General features: G+C 47.5%; 1 pseudogene; it reads left to right on the top strand.

The window, feature by feature from the left end:
• The first annotated feature begins 5,581 nt into the window (after positions 1-5,581).
• Positions 5,582-18,595, top strand: part of LOC147733890 (FAD-dependent oxidoreductase domain-containing protein 1 pseudogene) — a 40,983-nt pseudogene continuing 27,969 nt past the window's right edge.

The raw sequence follows: 18,595 nt of genomic DNA on the forward strand, positions 1-18,595 counted from the left end.
GCATCGTAGGTCCGGCGGGTGGGCTGGTGTCTGAGGGAGGCAGGGGTCCTGGCACTGGGCGCGGTCCAGGCGCGGACAGGCGCAGACGGGCTTACCTTTGGCGCGCCTTCGGCACACAATCGGCGCGCCGGCTGCGCGTGGGAGTGGGCATCATAAGAGGAGCCGGGAGGGCGGGTCAGCTGGGGGGCGTGTCCGCCGGGAGTTAGCGTGCGGCGGGAAAAGTGGCGGCCCAGCGGCGGCTGGGGCGTCCGGGGAGGCAGCGGGTAGCAGTAGGCAGGAGCAGTGGAGCAGTGGAGAGTGGGGGCGACCTCGCCTGCAGGTAGGCGCAGTGGTCACTCCCTTTAATACCTGGATTGTGAACACACATTTTCTGGTGCAATAGGTTCTTGGAAGCAATGTCTCCATTCAATGAAAAATGTGTATAAAACTTATATCACAGGCCAGGTTATTGTAAGACGGTGAACTGTGCAACCAATCTATTGTGAACACAATATTGTAAATATCTCTATGTCTTTATCTACCTTTTTCTACTAAGCACCTGACATTTCCTTATCTCCTGCCCGCTCTCTTTGGGCAACCTTAAAGCCTCTTACAGAGAGATAGTTGTAAATGCAATGAATTAAAATTGCCCCTGATTTTGTAATTATTGCTGTTGCATTTTTTGTTTTCTTTTTTGTAAATGTTTAATACTTTGAATGTGTAGGGTTGATCTGAGAGACAAATCCCTTAACTGTGGGGCAACATTGAACATGTATTGATCAATTAAATTTTAGTAAAAGTAATGGTTGAAGACCACTGTATTTCAATAGTTAGCAGAGGAGCCACCACTGTTTGGCCAGCCGGACATCTTCGGCTCGCCAATCGGCATGTTTCTCCAACCCAGCTGTGCTGACAGCCAAGCTGGAGAAAAGCTGCAAGCTGTGCCTGCAAGAGCGTCAGACTAAACCCGCTCAGGCCAATCCCCACGCTTCTTTCATACTTGGTATAGCATGAGAGCAGCTTCTGGATTGGGTGGAGAGCTATGGGCTTTGTGCCCCATTGACTGCCGGGAGGAGAGAAGTACCGAAGTGGCCGGCAGCGTCAGCATCGGTGGCAGAACAGGTACGTTTTCTATTTCAATTATTATTCCCCTAATCCTACCCCCCCTCCCCCCGCCCACTTTAGTTTGCCATTGCGTCTACCTTGTCTCAAACATGCATACACTAAAATATAGTGAAAAAGGTCAACGTGGTAAACTTTCTCTGCCATTAAGAGGGAATTGGAGATATAATAAAATCAGTTTCTCGAGGGAACCATACAGAGAAATATATTTTCATCCCATGAAGACTGCGGAATACGAAATAAAGCTGTCCTCAAGCAGATGAGGAAAGCAGATCCTTAATCCCAGAGCCTTTCATCTGTTTATGAGTGACCCATTTATTTTCATGCAGGCAGCTCATTTACCCAGCTCTCAGTCCGTGGGCTACACAGTAATTTCTGAGCACAGGAGATGATTTAATCTTTTTCCCCTTTGTTGTCACTGTCGTCCATTGTTTCCTGAGCCTGTGTGACAGCTAGTCATCTATCCGTCCATCAACTGAGCTACCCGTCTATTTCTGAGCTTGATTGTCCCAGCCAGCACCCTTTTGAGCCTGTCCCTCCTGACCGGCGAATCCTACATCCTGCGAGTCCGATTCCTTTTCTCCTGCCCCCTAGTCTGCCTTCTTTCATACCTCTGAGCCTGCTTTATCTGAGCCCCTCTGAGCCTCACTGCAACCCACCCTTTCCTGAGCCTGTGTGCTCTAGATGCACATTGCCCAAACTTCTGTACATAGAGCACATAGGGCCTATGCCTATGAGCCTGTGAATCAACTCAGTGACAGGGGCACAAAAACTGATGATGGACACGGTTTAGAGCAGATATTAATCAGCCATGCCACAAACATTTTGTGAGAATTCAAATGACTACGGGACATTGTTAAGACATTCATTATACTGTTTGTTGACACTATGGAGAATAAACCTCTCCCACGTAGCCTCAGATTTTTCTTCTGCACTTCAATTAGCCGAGGTGCAAGCAGGGAGAATGTAACATGCACAAGATCACACTGGTTCTTTTTCAGGGAGGTGGTGCATGAACAAAGGATGGATGGACTGAGCTTCAATGCATGTCGTAATTTCCTGTTTGTGTACCCACATAAATCCATCTTTTTTCCACAAATCTAATAAAACACTGACACCGCCTGTTCTCTACAGCAAGTGATAGAGCCCATGGCAATTTGAAATCTGTCCTCAAGTGATAGAGGCCATGGCAATTTAAAATCTGTCCTTCTGATAACAAGCATTGGCAAACATTTTGAGATCTATTGGCTTTGTCAGTGTGTTTTGCAGACATGTTGTACAGCAAAGCCGCTGCTGTGCAGCATGGCTGGAAGTTTAAAACAACCATTTACAATGCAATGGTTTCGTCTTTGGAAAAGTTAGAGCTATTGGCATTGTAATTGACAAAATTTATATTTATGTGTTGGTTTTGAAAACAGATAAATGGCATTGTCATTTACATTGCCATTAGCCTCTGCAGTCACTCTGCAGTCCCTAGCACTCCATAGCACTCCCTAGTCACTGCACTCCCTAGCACTCCCTAGCACTCCCTAGTCACTCTGCACTCCCTAGCACTCCCTAGCGCTCCCTAGTCACTCGGCACTCCCTAGCAGTCTGCACTCCCTAGCACTCTGCACTCCCTAGCACTCCCTAGTCACTCTGCACTCCCTCGCACTCCCTCGCACTCCCTTGCACTCTGCACTCCCTTGCACTCTGCACTCCCTAGTACTCCCTAGTCACTCTGCACTCCCTAGCACTCCCTAGTCACTCTGCACTCCCTAGCACTCCCTAGCATTCTGCAGTCATTCTGCACTCCCTAGCACTCCCTAGCAGTCACTCTGCAGTCACTCTTCAGTCCCTCGCACTCCCTAGCACTCTGCAGTCACTCTCCACTCCCTAGCACTCCCTAGTCACTCTGCACTCCCTAGCACTCCCTAGTCACTCTGCACTCCCTAGCACTCCCTATTCACTCTGCACTCCCTAGTCACTCTGCACTCCCTAGTCACTCCAGAGCACTCCCTAGCACTCCCTCCTAGTCACTCTGCACTCCCTAGTCACTCTGCACTCCCTAGCACTCCCTAGTCACTCTGCACTCCCTAGCACTCTGCAGTCACTCTGCACTCTCTAGCTCTCCCTAGTCACTCTGCACTCCCTAGCACTCCCTAGCACTCTGCAGTCACTCTGCACTCCCTAGCACTCCCTAGCACTCTGCAGTCACTCTGCACTCTCTAGCACTCTGCAGTCACTCTGCACTCCCTAGCACTCTGCAGTCACTCTGCACTCCCTAGCACTCTGCAGTCATTCTGCACACCCTGACGGCACAAGGGTCAGCAAGAGTCTGCAGCCTGTACTAGGTCTACAGCTTTATTACCCCAACACTCATGTACAGAGACAGCCTGCATGACCTGATTGGTCCACCTCTTGACTTTATGTCAGCAAGATTTATTGTATGCTCACCTCAGTGATTTGAAAGAAAACAGAGAAGTGTTAGCACTCTATTGTAATGATTTATTAAGATGTTGAGTTCAAGAGATGTAATTAAGAGCCTCACCAGGAGCAGCCTACCTGCTGCTCAGTCCATCCTTCAACTGACTCTCACACATCCAACATTCTACAGCATCACCACACACCAACATTCTATACCACAGACACACCTGCTGAGCAGCAGATACAACACATCCCCTTTCCTTACAGGTAAAAAGACAACATTGTTACAACCCCTTGCATCCCACAAAAACATAGCAAGAGAAAGGACCCCTGCAAGGAAATGTGGGATGTCCAAGCATGCAACCCAATACATGAAATAAACTTAAATAAAACAATGTATGTAAACCCAACTCAATTCATATGGAAATATGCATGTAACTTACACAATGTAAAGGTGGTACATCTTCACACACATCTTCTCCCGGACCACCAATAAAGAAAACACATCATAAAATCCACCACACCCCACCTCTAATACGTGACCTACAAACCACACACACACCAGCTGGCCAGGCTGACATGTAATGCAGCCAGACAAAAATTACAAATCAATCAGTGCAGTAGAGAACATAAAGGGCTAAGAAATGTAATAACAAACATCAACCAATAGGCAAAACGGGTGACAAACAACCTAATGGCATCCCACTAAGAACATTTTATTTGAAACCAGTAGATAAAACATTGCATTTTAATCCCACCCAGCACATTTAAAAATAAAACTATACAGAGTCAACCCAACAACGAACACAAACAAAAAAAAACGGGTGACTTAAACCACTAGTAGTCCTGACAACAAACACCTTCACCAAGAACGGGTTACCTAAACTACTCGCAGTCATCCCACAAATACATCCCACACACACACACAACAGTCATCCTAACTGGAACACCTACTAGATGAGTGACTTAATCCACAAGCAGCCATCTCAAACACAATTCAAAATAACCGGGTGACGGGGGCGTGGCTTGGACGCCGAGGAAGATGGCTGCTTAGAGCGTCTCTCCTCCCGTCACGAGCGTCCACATCCAGTTTTGGAACGCTTTTTCGGCTCTGCAGCGGGGATGTGACAGTAGAGTCAGGAACCGGACCACTTCCTGAATCTAAGAAGCCGTCCCGCGTGTCCGTAGCAGCAGCGGATCGTGCACTGTGATGAACGGAGCTCCGGACGCACATGGCGGCGGTGCGTGGTGAGGGGAAAACACGGAGTGAGAAGTGAACCCCCAGCGCGACGATGCGGTGACCGGACACAACGAGAGGACCGGAGACAGAAGGAAAGAGTCCACGAAGGTGCGCTCGCTGAACAGAAGGCAGAATCACCGGTCGCCGGTCGCGTGAGTACAGTGTGATCGGCCATGCCGGGGGCTTCCTTCGCCTTAACCAAGATGGCGGCCGCCACTCGGCAATGACTGGGAACCGAGGCAAAGTGATTCTCCTCACTAAACCTACCCAATTTAGCCTGCATGTAACATCGGGGGAGCGACTCTGGCACCTACCCCTACAGTATGGAAAACTTGCGCTCATTTCTATTCTGCCATAAGAAATTAGTGTAAACTAAGATGCATGCCTGCACTGTCGGCCACTAGACTGTATGAACTTGCAAAACGCTTGATCAGTGCTCTGCTCTTGATGGATGTGACTTTGATGATGAGGGTGTGAAGCTGCTGTGCTGAATACCTGGATTGCTTGCCAGCAAAACGACACTCGGCTCCCTACTATACCAGTACTGCCCAGAAGGCTGTCAAGTGCCTACAACTCGGCTCTCTTTTTATTACACAGCAACCCACATGTGGTGTACCCCTCAATGATAGTGTTGTCCTTGCAGTGAGTTTCCAAGGTCATTGTACACACACCAGGCGCCTTTGGAATATATGAATGTGGTGCCCTGTACCTAAAATTCTATCTATGACGTGCTCCCAGTGTACTGAGACCTAGCTGGCTATCCTCTTGTATGGACTTCTGTTGTATACTCTACTCCACGATATTAACTACTCAGAAGAAGCTCTAGTAATCAGGATGGATACCAAAGACCAGGGTACCCTTAAAAGACTTAAATCGGATCACTCGAACCCGGGATCACCAAATAAGCCAAAGAAAGTTACCCCGGACGCACTTGACATGATACTGAATAGGCTAGATGAAGTGAAGGACCTAGCCAAAGACACTAAGGAGGAAGTGGTAGCAATCCGTCAAGACATCAGAGATACTAATGCGCGCCTAACAGAAACCGAATCCCGAATCAGCCGCCTGGAGGACATAGAGGTTGAAACCACCAAGGCTCTGAAGCACCTACACATCTCCTGTGACCAGACAACTAGACGACTGGCCGAGTTGGAAGATAGGAATAGGAGGGGGAACCTACGCATCTTTGGAATTCCGGAAGGGTCCGAGGAGTCGGAAGGTTCATGCATTCAATTTTTGGAATCATGGTTCACTAAAGCCACGAACCTGACTTTCACCAACCCTCTTGAATTCGATAGGGCACACAGAGTACCGGGGAGAATCACTAAGACACAGAGAGGACCAAGGCCCATCGTATGTAAACCGTTACGCTACCAACATGTTGAGCAAATCCTGGCCTTCGTGAGGAAGCACAATCATATTTTGTGGAAGGATACCAAGGTCTACATTTCTCAAGACTACAGTAAGGAAACCGTAGAAATAAGGAAGGCCTTCCTTGCGCTACGCCAACAACTGTCAACGAAGGGATATCAATATGGCTTTGTGGGCCCAGCAAAGTACAGGGTGACAATACGTGGTTTGTCTTCCTACTTCACGGACCCCAGGAAACTCAGACGTATGCTTGAAGACGTGGAAGAACGGGACATGGAACGCGATATGGAAACTAATAACCCAGAAAGTCAAGCAGCCTCGGCCTCGGCGTCAGGTTACAGATGACCACATCTGAGGTTTAGTGCTCTCACTAGGATATCTCTGCTATGTTAATTCCACAAAGCCCAACGAGCTGTTCAAATTGCAAGTCCACCGTTCTGTAAGGTTTCAAGTTGACGGATGCCTCGTTGCACCGAGAACTCTACGCTGCCTGAAAGGTGGCCCGAAGATCTGAACTAAGGTCCTGGAGTCTCCTGACTTTATTTCCCTAGGTTGTACTTGACGTGGCCTGTTGCTAGTGATCTAAACTTTTTGATTGGAGCTGGTCTGCCCTGTTTGATTAAAATGAGGAAGATACCGGTGTAAGATGTGTTAAGTCGTGTATGAATGAATCCAAAACCCGGTACATTGGCAGGATTGATCAGATTAGACTGGTTTCGGACTGGCCGTGCTGGGGCTCTTTGTTTAAGGAACGATTACTGGCAGGTTTTCGTTTTTGACTAGGTTCTTCACCACTGACGCATAAACCTAGATACCAATAACCATTAGGGGCCCTATGCTGAGGGTATGAAGCTATAATACCTTCCAATAGGCTATGTGGCTATATTGTCAAATTTTTGCTCGACAGCACCACTTTGATAGATATACTGTAGGTATATTGGTTTGTTTCTGAATTATCAAAAATGTGCAGAAGGAGCGTGTTACTATGCCTAAGTTAGTTCTGCCACATCACTCCAATATTACACTGTTTGCATAATGTTGCATAATGTTTATCGGCACTCTACGTTGTGCATAGCTGTTCCAATGTTTATACATGACTAGTTCTAGACGGGAGGGTTACTGCGGTTTTCCTCACGTCGCCATGCTTCTGTATTACAGTTGGGGAGGGTGGGGTGGGGGGATGTGGGGTATTGGGGGGGTGGGTGTTATGTTCTATGGTTTACATTTTTTGTACTTTCCTTTCTCTCTCCCTCTTATTCCTTTCCTCTTCTCTTTTCCTTGCTTTTTCTTTCCCCTCTGACCTGTCTCTTTGCTCTTATCTGGACAAGCTGTATCATGCATATGTTATATTTGTATACCGGTACCCAGACTAGCCATGCCCCATCCCTGGGCGCCCAGATGATGGACCATGGTCTCCGCCTGTTATACTCCATAGGGGGCAAAGAAATGTGTTCCTTCCATTATGCGCTGTGTAACATGTATTTCCAGGGCTCTCGTGGAGCACTCATGATACCTACACTGTTATAAATGTCAGTAACAACACTTTCCACTCCGCTTGGGACAACCTCACTTGATCGATTACAGATTCTGTCTATGAATGTTAAAGGTTTAAATCAGCCCGTTAAAAAACAAAAGATATTAGACTATGTGCGCAGACAGAAGGGAGACATTGTACTGCTGCAAGAGACCAAACTAGATGTTAAACAATTTTACACTCTGCGCAATAAGTTTTATTCAGAGGTTGTCGGTTCTGGTGCAGTTGGAAGAAAGAATGGTGTTCTGGTACTATTATCAAGAAAGTCCAAGGTAGAATTACTGTCTTCCTCATCAGATGAAAAGGGTCGTTGGGTCACAGTGAAACTATCCAAAGATAATACAGAATTCTTTGTCACTAACGTTTATGCACCTAATATTAATGACCTAGAATTTTGGCGGGACTTAGCCAAACAGATTGCAACGATACCTGATACGGCGGTGCATATCCTTGGGGGTGATTTCAATCTTCCATTTGATCCGGCCTTAGACAGGGACTCAAAATGTGTATTCAAACCAAGCAGATCACATAATGCATTTATCAAATTATGCCAACAATTTCACTTAATTGACACATGGAGAATACAAAACCCTACTGATAGGGACTATACTTTCTACTCTTCCCCGCACGATTCGTTCTCCCGCATTGATTACATATTCATTACACAAAATGGCGTTGCAAGGATAGAGGATACTTCAATTGAACCTAGGGTTCTATCAGACCACTCATGCATATCTCTATCCATCACTAACATTAAACCGTCCCCTAAACAAACGTCCTGGAGACTCAATGAGGAAATCTTGAGTAAAGAACAAAACAGAATTCAAATTCTATCAGCCATTAGGTCTTATTTGGAGATTAATGCGAAAGGGGACACTTCGGACCTAGTACGTTGGGAGGCTTTGAAAAGTACAATTAGGGGTGTGTGTATCAAAATTCGTTCAGCAATGAACAGAGATTGTAATGCAAAGCTAGAAGGGTTAGAGGCGGAAATAGCCATCCTAGAGAACAAACACCAAATGACGAGAGACCGGGAGACATTTAATACCATGACCAACAAAAAATACGAATATAACAAACTAGTAAGCGAAAGGGCGGGGGTGTGGCTAGACAGAAAGCGAAGGTTCAAGCTATGTGAATCTAATAAAGCCGGCAAGAGCCTAGCGGCATATTTGAAATTTAAGGTCCAAAGGAATGCTATTAATGTTATCAAGGACTCGGCGGGAGTTACTCACTCGGATCCCCAAAAAATAACCGAAGTCTTTAAAGACTTCTATAAGGACTTATACGCCAAAAACGAATTGGTGGATGAAGACAAAATTCAAGAATATCTTCAGGAGTGTGTATTACCAAAGTTAAAGCCTGAAGAACAACTCAGTCTTAATGAGCCGATCTCGGCTACTGAGGTGGAAAAGGCAATTAGGGGACTGAAATGTGGGAAGGCACCGGGCCCGGATGGCTTTACTGCCAAATTTTACAAAACCTTTCAATCAGACTTGGTTGACCCTCTTCTGAGCCTCTTCCACGAATTTACTGAGTCGGGGGAAGTGAGGGGTACGTTAGCAGAAGCGACTATTGCAGTTCTCCCAAAGGACGGCAAAGACCCGTCGCTACCAAAAAACTATAGGCCGATTTCCCTGATTAATTTGGACTGTAAATTGTTGGCCATGGTTCTATCAGCTCGCTTACAAAAGGTCCTCCCCACTCTTGTACACCCATCTCAAGCGGGCTTCCTAAAACATAGACTGTCTAGTGATAACACCAGGGTGTTAGCCCATGCCCTAGAAAAAGCAAAACTTCTGAATACTCCCACGGTAGCTGTCACGCTGGATGCAGAAAAAGCATTCGACAAGGTGGACTGGTCCTTCCTTAAGGCGGTGTTACACCATTTTAACTTAGGAGAAACGTTCACTAAACTCGTAATGGCTCTGTACGCCGGCCCCACTGCAAAAGTCAGAGCAGGTGGCTCCTTCTCATCCTCTTTCTGCCTGAAACAAGGGACGAGGCAAGGTTGCCCACTATCACCATCTTTGTTCTTACTGGCAATAGAACCCTTTTTGTGGCATATTAGACATAACAAAGCAATCGCTGGTATCCCATTTGATGACTGCACTGTAAAATTGACGGCCTACGCCGATGATGTGCTGATCTTAACGGAAAAAGCTGACGAGGCTATCCCGGCCTTGATGGACACAATCGAGGGGTTCTCTAGAGTTTCAGGATATAAACTGAATAAGGACAAAACAGAAGTCAAATTGTTAAACAATATCGGGAGTAAAGATATTCTAGGCTCCTCTGGCCTTACCTGGCAACCGAAAGCTTTTAAATATCTGGGCTTAGACTTTGAAAGGGATTTGATTACGACTCTGAAGCTAAATGAGGACTTAACATTAAAAAAGATATCCACATTGCTAGATAGCTGGTCACCAAAATATCTATCCTGGTGGGGTAGGGCTGAGACCCTTAAAATGATGTGCACGCCCCTAGTTAACTATCTAGCCTGCATGCTCCATATGACTTTCTCAGAAGAATCCATCAAGAAGGTGGACAGGTTGTTCGGTGAGTTCCTGTGGCGAGGGAAAAAAGCCAGGATATCACTAAAAAAGCTGCAGTTAGCAAAAGACAAAGGCGGCCTGGGCCTGCCCTCGTTCAGGAACTACCAAACAGCCTTCCTCTGTAAACAAGGGGCCCTTTGGCTAGTTGATGATACATCCTACACTCCAGTGTGGCTAAATATCGAAAAGTCGTTAATGGCGCGTGCACCCCTCTCGGCTCTCCTCACCATGGATTTGACCCATATACCTCACTCTAAATACATTCTACTAAATACTAGAAGAGCACTCCTCCGACTTGACCAATCCCATAAGACTGCTTCGGTGATCAAGAGATCTACTCTACTCTCATTATGGCATAACCCTATGCTCAGGATAGAGGGGAAGACCCTTTATTGGGAGTTGTGGGCGACTAAGGGTATACATATAGTGAATGACCTCTATGAAAGTGGTAGGCCTCTACCCTTTTCGATATTGCAAGAGAGATTTGAATTGCCTCACATAGAATTTTACCAATTCCTGAAATTGAAAGCTGCTATCTCCAAGCGTCTCCTTTCTACAGAGCCGCCTTGGCTGGTGAACCGCCTCCGGTTACTGTACCATGCTGGTCATTTTGTTTCTAGAGTATATAAACTGCTCCTCCCCCTGCCCAGGAAGCCACATAAGTTATCCGAAATCAAGTGGGAATCAGAGCCTAACTCCACAGGAATAGTAATCGATTGGGAGGTCATACATAACACCGCACTAACAAACAAGGTTTCCCCGATCCTATGCCAAACGAAATATATGTTGTTGAACAGAGTGTTCTGGACCCCTCAGAAACTGTTTAAATGTAATCTGAGGGACACGCCTAATTGTTGGAACTGCCAAGAAGCGCCAGGTGACTTGGCACACATGCTTTTTAACTGTACCCTACTGCGTCCATTCTGGGACAAAGTATTTTCATATATCCAACAGATATTTGGAATAACTCCTACTCAAGAATTTATATATGTCATTCTGGGCCCTCTGGAGGAACAATTGCCAGAGAATCATGACAGACAATTGCTTGATATCATGTTAACATTGGCGTGCAAGGTCATACTTTACAAGTGGAAAAATTTTGCTGAAGTCAACTTTAAAATGTGGCTGGAATGGCTTTCCTTTCTAAGAGGGGCAGACAATCCTGCGCTACAGTCAGCCACTTGGAAGCCTTCGAACAACAAACTCTGGTCATCCCTGGATGCGTCATCCTGCCACTTTGAACCCCCATGAGGCACATCTCAATGGTCAACTTGTTCCATAGAACTGTTATTGAATTTTAGTGTGTTCAACCATATATGCTTACTGTATACTTCCTAATACATGCATGCCGAACCAGGTTTGGGTAAACTGGTTATGACCGCTTTGTGGATACACCTGTCCTCTCTCTTCTCTACTCTCTTCTCTTCTCTTCTCTCTTTTTCCTCCTCTCCTTTTCTCTCCCATCTTTCTTCTATCTCCTCTTTGACTTGATTTGATTACTGTAAGTGTCTTGGTGCCATCATTCTGCTCATTTGTACCTTGGAAGAGTCATTGTATTGTCTTTATTTTCAGCTTTGTTCTTCAATAAAAAAGATTTGAATTAAAAAAAAAAAAATAACCGGGTGACTTAAACACAACGCACAGTAATCCCTCACCACACGTTTCAATAAAAACCGGGTGACTTAAACAATGTGCAGCCATCCCACCCCCCCAATCAAGAACAGTGACTAAGGTACATGCAGTAATCTAAATAAAACAAGGAAAACAAATCCTACCACAGTTACTCCTCACACGAGCAGAGCATATCATGACACAGATACTCCTCACAGAACCTAAGTGATAATACATCCATCAACCACACCATGAGGTGCCAGAAGAAATCGCACCTAAGCTTCACTCTAAACTGACTGAGCATGTAAATTGACCCTAGCTGAAATGACAAAACAGCCACAATATTAGCAATAAGGTCAAATGGAAACAACACGTTAAACGTTGATACACCGGCTTTGTTCCTAGATATGAATTCCTTCCAAAACTCGATAACATCTCAGATCACGAAGCACCAGTTTTGTGTGTCCTCTGACCAGACCATGTTATAGCTTGCAACTGACGGCCACATTCCAATGTCCCCTTCAAAGTGAGCGCAACTAAAGATCACCTTGCCTTATGTTCATTACCTTGTCCTCTGGCCTGATGAGCAGTTGCGTCCTTGGGAAACAGCAGCAGCATCTTGTTGCATCTTCCGAATGGTTGTGCCAAAAAAAAACAAGTACAGGTCTCAGAGGAGTACCACGGTCGTGGCAGCCTACGGGAGGGCGGACGGGCTCACGGACAGCGGGAGGGGGGACGGGCACACGGACAGCGGGAGGGGGGACGGGCACACGGACAGCGGGAGGGGGACTGGCTCACGGACAGCGGGAGGGGGGACGGGCAGGGGATTCTAGACACACAAAGACGTAAAAATATACCGTGGAACAGCAACAAAACACGCAAAAACAAAAAACAAACAGGGAGACGACATGAAACGGGGGACACATACAAAGAGAAATCAAAATTATAAACAAAATGCTGCTTACCTGATCGGAAATAAATCTCGCAGACCACTCCGGATAAAGGCACTTAGAAAATGACCAAAACATGGCATCCAACAAAAATAAAAAAATAACATCAGCCCACCGCCGCATGACATAGCCAAAGCCTAAAATTCTCGGGAACGCCCACGAATCTGCTCCGGGATTGACGGACAGATCTCTGTTCCAATAGGCGAGCCTCCATTTATGGAGCTAGCCAATGGAACAGAGGGGCGGGACAACACACACACACCATACACAAAAGATTTCGCCCCCGCCGAAAAGCTGCGTGGTGCGCAGCTTTCGACCAGGCGAAACCTAAAAAGCACTATGAGACCATTTACAGTGGCCAATCATGGCGTTTTTTTTGTTGTTTGACCGTCCTCTTGTTTTTTTTGTTGTTTTTTAAAAAAAATGTATTGGTAATTACAGGATACAAATTACATATAATGACAGACATATAGTTACAAGTTCTTGGTTTGTCATTTTAAACATTATTTTTTGAGTGTTGTAATATATATTTGTATACTACGGATTGTGCTGATTGCAAGATTGTTAGTAATATATCAAACAATGCAGTTACTGCATAAACATGGGAATTTTAAGCATGTACTTCCCATTATCATGATTCCCTTCTTCCCACCAGTGGGACTACCTGTGGGTCTTTCAATGTTCAAGTAACAAGTAAGCTTCTGGACCTTCCACTGTATACATATATTGGCTTCCAGCTTCTTGCACACTGTTGGACTTGGCCCTTTTGCATGGTCATCCAAGAACTTTTTGCCTTCCTCCTGTATTTTGTCTGACCTGTTTTTGTTGGTGTTAAGACTCTGGGCACTTTACCACTGCAGATCAGTGCTAAAGTGCATATGCTCTCTATGTTAAATTGATGTATGGATTAGTGACTCCATAATTGGCTGGTTTAGTTTACTTGTCAGACCCTACTACAGTGCACTGAGTGCGCCCAGGGCTTGTAAATCAAATGCTGCTGGTGGGAGTGCAGCACTAGTTGTGCCACCCACAGAAGCAGCCTGTAAAGTGTGTCTCAGGTCTGCCATTGCAGAGCATGTGTGCAGTCTGGTACTGCCATGTTGACTGGGCAAGTGCACCCACTTGCCATTTACGAAACCTTCCCTTTTCTACATATTAGTCACCGCTATGGAAGGCTCAGGGCAGGGTGCATTGTAGATAAAAGGTAGGGCATGTCCTAATAGTGAATTACAGACATTTTTTGTTTTTCACTATTGCAAGGCTACCTGTTCCCCATAGGCCGGAATGGGCAGTTTGATTATTACATTTTCTAATACAAACTTGACTCAGGGAACTAGGTAGAAATTCGAGTTTAGTATGCCTGAACTCAGAATGATACATTTTTTAGTGAAGTTGGTTCTAACATTCTGTGTTTGAAAATACCACTTTTAGAAAGTAGGTATTTTCTTGCCTAACTATCAAAGCATGCCTCTGCTAGGTTGTGTATTCCTTGTCTGGAGTTTGAGTGACAGGGGCTGGGGGATTCCAGAAGACAGGGTGAGTCAGCACAGGGCTGAATAGAGAAATCTGCATGTAGATGGGAGGTAGGAGTTGCAACTGGGATCTGAATAGGGTGGTGCCTTCCCTCCGCAATGCTGACTCCACCTCCTGTGGTGTGTCTGATGTCCCTGGCCTAGACTGTGAAAGGAAAGAAGGAGTCTTGTCAACAAAGTGCTCCAGGACTGACCAGAACTGGTTTGGACTAGGCAAAGGCCTCTCTGCCTTCAGAGAACAAAGAGAAAATGAGTATAAAAGAGGGGACCCAGACCACAGAACTTTAGATCACTTTTGGGAAACAAGAAGAATCTTTGGTGAGGAGAGGAACACGAGAGAAACTGAAGGAGGAGACTGCCCCTAAGATGAGTGCTGTTTGGGGGCCTGGCCTGCAGTAGTTGCCTGACTGCCAAAGAAAGGAGAAAGGAACTGTGAGCTACTTTCATCAACTTGTAAAGGATCTCCAAGGGCTTGAAGATAGGACTTGCCTCCTGCTGAAATCTCAGGGACAACAGACTTCACCAACCAGCTCCCCTGAGTTCTTTGGAAGTGCCTGCAGTTGTGCTGCGCCTTCTGAGGGACTGCGTGTTGCAAATGAGCTTGAAGTGCGACTCACGGAGAAGAAGCGTGATGCCGCCCCAGCCTGTCGTCGCATCACTGAAGAAGGGTGTCGCCGCTGCCGCATCACATTACCGAAGCACCTCACATCCTCGGAGAAGAGTGTCACCGTTGCAGCAGATGGCGTTGCATCACCGTAGAAGCTTGTCGCAGGGCCTGTCGCAGCTCAGAAGATTTGTTGAATCGCTACACGGCCGCTGGGTGTGCACGCATCATTGTTGCATCAAGAAGAAGACACCATTTTGTTTCATTGCACCGGATCTTCATCGCATCACAGCGCTGCTGGTCGCATCGCCACGGAAGCGCAAAAAGAAACCAACGCATCACCACCCCACGCAGAGTAGAACCGACACATCCCTTACGCAGCAGTAGGGAACAGATGCATCACTCTTCTTGCGTGTAAGGAACCGACGCATCACCTACCCTGCAACACTTTCGTTGTATAGCGTTACACATCCAAAGGTACATTGAACTTAAAGTGTCGCATTTTACATATAAAGAGAACTAAGCTATTCCTACCATTTTTAAAGTACAGTATTGTGAATTTTTGTAGCTTGTGGTCTTGTGTTAAGCCTATATAAAATACTTATTTTTATACTACAACTTGTGTGGTGTCCATCTGTAGTGTTGTCAGTGGGTTACTGTATGTGTTCACAAATGCTTTACACACTGCCTCGGAGATAAGCCTGTCTGCTTGTGGCAAGCTACGAAGGGGGTGAGCAGGGGTTATTTTAGGAGTGTACCCACTGACCCTGACTAGACGCAAGGGTCCCTATTTGGTCAAAGGTACCTACCTCTGCCAACTAGAGACCCCCAAATCTAACATTGGTGGTCAGCAGTGAGGATTCTTGACTTGCATTTGTGACTCCTATACAGTGATTGGTGAACACTACTAGAGAGTGCAGATCAGGGGGCTCCAACCGGTCGATCGCGAGCTACCCGAACCCCCATGAGTAGCTCGCGCCCTGCATCTAAATTTTGTAGCCTGTTATTGTCATTTATTATTCTTGGGCCTTTTTTTACAGCTGTTGCCTGCCCTCACCAAACCCAACTGCTCAGATTGGCCTAACTGAGCTTAGCTGGAACGGGGCAGGTCAAATATGATGACGCTATTGCTGATCTCAGCCTCCAGTCCACACTACGGGCCTTTCACAGCCTGGCACTGCACTCTTGATCCAGCACGACGTGTGCTGGTGCGAAGCAGAAGGTCCTTGGAAAACCAGCTAGCATGCAGGTGGTGCAAGCAGTATTGAACTGCAATGAACCCGCGCAACCTGCTTTTTTCTACGTTGCATCCTGGCAGAGAGGCGCTCTTCCTGGCAGGCCAGCGCCTGCAGGTCTCATCACAGGGGCAGAACACGTGGCACATAGCCCGGTGCGATGGGCCCACTGACAACAGACACTGTTATGTTATAACGCTCTTGTATAGCGCACGGCTACTCGAAAAGAGTGTCCCGGCGCTTTCCACCTGCAACTTAGAATAAAAATAACACAACACAGCAAAAAGAATAGGAAAAGAACTGAAACTGAAACAGTAAGAACAGCCTAAAGATTAAAAAGCCAGGTCTTCAGGCTCTTCCTGAATTGGAACAAATTGGCAGTGCTGCGCAGCGAAAGAGGAAGCGAGTTCCACAGCTGGGGAGCTTTGCAGCTGAAAGAGCGCCCTCCCGTGCGGGCCTTCCTCACCCGAGGGACCACCGCTATGTAAAGGGATTCCGAACGCAAGGAGCGGACTGGTCGATAAAAGGCCAGTCTCCGCCGCAGGTATCCAGCCCCTGATCCAAACAGGGCTTTGTGCATCAAGGTCAGGGATTTAAACTGGATCCGCTTCCGGATAGGCAGCCAGTGTAGCGCCTGTAGCAGCCCGGAGGCTCGGGCTCGTCTACGCAGGCCAAAGATAGCCCGGCGGCAGAGTTCTGTACCACCTGTAGGCGCTGAACTAGGTAATCCGGGAGGCCTAGAAAGAGGGCATTAGCATAGTCTAGCCTAGAGCCGACGAGAGCCTGCACAGTCATACGCCTGTGCTCCTCAGACAACAGGGGCAGGAATTTACGGAGCATTTTCAAAATTCCATAACAGGTGCCAGCCAGACCCAGAATATGTGTTCGCAGCGACAGCTGGTTGTCCAGCTTGACACCCAGATTTTAGCCACCAAGGAAGACTGTGCAGGAGGGCTCATGTCGGACGGCCACCAGTGCTGCCACTCCGGATCGGCAACGCAACCGAAGAATAGGACCTCGGACTTGCTTGAGTTGGCCCTTAGACTGTTTCGTTGGAACCAGTCAAAGACCAATGTAAGACAGTCCCGAATTCTCCCTCCATCAAACTCCTGGTCTTTCCCGCATGTGAAGAGGAGTTGCATGTCGTCGGCGTAGGAGACGATCTGGGCCCCATATGCTTCCACCAAGGCCGCCAAAGGGGACATAAAGATGTTAAACAACGTGGGGCTCAACACAGAACCCTGTGGAACCCCAACTCCCAGTGGCGGCATCTCGGCAGAGCTCTGGGAAACCCAGACCGTCTGGCGGCGGCCTTCAAGGAAAGATGTGAACCACCTGAGCGCCGTCCCCCTAAGGCCGATGTCATAAAGCCTCGCTAAGAGCGCCCTATGGGGGACGGTGTCGAAGGCCGCCGATAGGTCTAACATGACCAACATGGCCCTCCCACCGACATCCAGAGTCTCCCTGATGATCTCAGTGACCTCTAGCAATGCCGTTTCCGTACTAAAATTAGGACGGAAACCGGATTGGGATGGGTGGAGCAGATTGTTGGCTTCCAGAAAGCTCGACAGGACATCGTGGACGTGTTTTTCCGTGATCTTCGCGAGGGCCGGAAGAAGTGAAATTGGCCTATAATTGGCCAGAACCTCGGCGTCGAGACCCGGTTTCTTTAGGAGGGGGATCACCATCGCTCTTTTCCAAGAGCTAGGGACCCTCCCCTCCCTCAAAGAGGCGTTGAGGATGGGATTAACCAGCGGGTTCACCACCGCCGCCATCCCAGCCAAAAATTTGGCGGGGCAGGGGTCAAGTGGCGAGCCAGATTTCAGATTGGCCAGCAGCCGCCTGGACACATCGCTGGAAACAGCAGGAAAATCAGACAGCACCGCCGCCGTTGTGTGCGGAGATCCGCACCCAGCCCCGGTGACGCCGCTTCCATCCTCCGGTCCTTCCACAAAGGAGGCCTGAATCACCTTGATCTTATTAGTAAAGAAGCCGGCAAGATCACATGCCCACGTATCCGGAGAAACTAAAGGGGGCGATTGGGAGCTAGGGGTCGTGAACTCCTTCACAATGGTGAAGATCTCCTTACAGGAGTTCGCAGATGCCTCGATCCTCCTAGCCAAATAGTCCCTCTTAGCTCCCAGGATGTCCCGATGGTAGGCCTTCACCGCCGCCTTATAGGCGAGTTTAGCCTCCCCATCATACAGACGGCGCCAGGCCCTCTCGGCCACCTTGCATTGGCCGCGAGCCACACGAAGCGCCTCCGTAAACCACGGTGCAGATTGCCGTGCCGCCGTGGACCGGGGGGCTGCCTTGGGGGCCAGATCGTCCAGCCTATCAATGAGCCATAGCTGCAAAGCCTCAGTGTCGCTATCCAGATCGCCCGAAAGGTGGCATGGGTGATCCAGAAGCGCCTGTTCCAGCATATCAGGTGTCACTCTGTGCAGCGCTCTCGA

Source organism: Lissotriton vulgaris, chromosome 1_2 (genome assembly GCF_964263255.1).
Source record: "Lissotriton vulgaris chromosome 1_2, aLisVul1.2, whole genome shotgun sequence".
Classification (NCBI taxonomy): domain Eukaryota; kingdom Metazoa; phylum Chordata; class Amphibia; order Caudata; family Salamandridae; genus Lissotriton; species Lissotriton vulgaris.